The sequence below is a fragment of the Octopus bimaculoides genome, unplaced genomic scaffold, assembly GCF_001194135.2.
Source record: "Octopus bimaculoides isolate UCB-OBI-ISO-001 unplaced genomic scaffold, ASM119413v2 Scaffold_326570, whole genome shotgun sequence".
Classification (NCBI taxonomy): Eukaryota; Metazoa; Mollusca; class Cephalopoda; order Octopoda; family Octopodidae; genus Octopus; species Octopus bimaculoides.
Window position 1 is genome coordinate 21,268 of NW_026329483.1, and position 903 is coordinate 22,170.

The 903-nt window shown below is 45.2% G+C and overlaps 1 long non-coding RNA gene across 1 annotated transcript in view; it reads right to left on the reverse strand.

Moving 5' to 3' along the window:
• Positions 1-800, reverse strand: part of LOC128251389 (uncharacterized) — a 15,723-nt gene extending 14,923 nt beyond the window's left edge. The window contains exon 1 of the long non-coding RNA XR_008267109.1: positions 173-800. This is a non-coding gene — a long non-coding RNA (uncharacterized LOC128251389). The remainder of the gene's footprint in view (positions 1-172) is intronic.
• Positions 801-903: the final 103 nt, after the last annotated feature.

Here is a 903-nt window from a genome sequence, read left to right on the forward strand (position 1 = left end):
ATATATATATATATATATATATATATATATATATATATAAATGTGGGTGTATTGTATGTATATTGCGTGTACGTATATATATAGTATGCGTGTATGTATCTCTATGTTTGCATGCATGAATATACGTCCACACACACATACGGATGCAAAGCATTGCGGCGATAAGACTTACCTGGAAACAAAACACTGGACTGCTCTTTGTCGCTCCGTGGTTCCTGGCAGACAGAACGAATTAGTCGAAGAATAGCGAAAATACAACGCGTGTCGACTGGTAGGTAGTTCAAGTATCGTCTGCTTATTAAAGGAAATCTGTTTAAGCAGGGCTGGGTAGAGCAGGTTTTAAGCAGGGCAGGGTAGAGAAGGACGAACCGAAAGTAGGGCTAGGCAGGATGTAGGATGTAGAGATGTGCGTTTGCTTGCGAGATGAGGCTGGAGAGGAAGGAGAACGAGAGACTGGGAGAGACGGTGAGGGAGAGAAGGAGAGAGTAGAGATGGATGAAGAATGGAGGGGAAATGGACGTGAGAGAGAGAGAGAGAGAGAGAGAGGGAGAGAGGGAAAGTAGAAAGAGACAAAGGCTGAGAGAGAGACGAAAGCAGAGAGAGAGAAAAGCAGAGAGCGATAGAATGAGAGAGAGATAGAATGAGAGAGAGAAAGAGAGAGAGTAGAGATGGATGGAGAACGGAAGGGAAATGGACGTGAGAGGGAGAGAGGGAGAGAAGCAGAAAGAGACAGAGGCTGAGAGAGAGACGAAAGCAGAGAGAGATAGAATGAAAGAGAGAGAGTAGAGATGGAGAAAGAACGGAGGAGAAATGGACGTGAGAGAGAGAGAGAGAGAGAGAAGCAGAGAGAGAGAGAAGCAGAGAGAGAGAGAAGCAGAGAGAGAGAAGCAGAGAGAGAGAGAG